The 482-nt window shown below is 33.6% G+C and overlaps 1 protein-coding gene across 1 annotated transcript in view; it reads right to left on the bottom strand.

Annotated features, from left to right (window-relative positions):
• The window catches only part of LOC119585269, a gene marked incomplete in the record, with an annotated part of 28,795 nt that overhangs the window by 15,055 nt on the left and 13,258 nt on the right, over positions 1-482 (bottom strand).

The following is a 482-nucleotide window of genomic DNA, read 5'->3' as shown; positions in this document are numbered from 1 at the left end:
GTTTTTTTTTGTTTTCTTTCAACAACTTTCATATTTTACAGATTTATCAATAATATTGATGCAATCCTATTACTCTGAAAACAGAGCATCCAGCCCACTTAATTCTACACTGGCCTCCCTGGTTACTAGTATACTTTCTGCCACCCATACTAGATGATTGTCATGTATTTTTACTTATTTTTCAACAATATAAACCTTGCATATAGCTTCGCTTTAATCATTTTTCATTAAGACCATCTGAATTGACCAGTGACTATATATGATCACCTGTGGGTCATACTGCAAAGACCAATTCATTTTCACTAAATGATTTTAACCACAGGTGTACACGTCTTTATGCATCCAACAGTTTGTTCAAGACATCTAACAACCAATTACTTCATAGGCTGATGGTGCAGAAAAACTTTTTTTCCTTTTGCATTAAGGGAATATCATCGCCAAGTGTATGGAATGTATTGAAAACCAAAGAAATTGAGCACTAA

Source organism: Penaeus monodon, chromosome 19 (assembly GCF_015228065.2).
Source record: "Penaeus monodon isolate SGIC_2016 chromosome 19, NSTDA_Pmon_1, whole genome shotgun sequence".
Lineage (NCBI taxonomy): Eukaryota > Metazoa > Arthropoda > Malacostraca > Decapoda > Penaeidae > Penaeus > Penaeus monodon.
The sequence above is the reverse complement of the archived record's forward strand: the minus strand, read 5'-3'. Positions and strand labels throughout refer to the sequence as shown.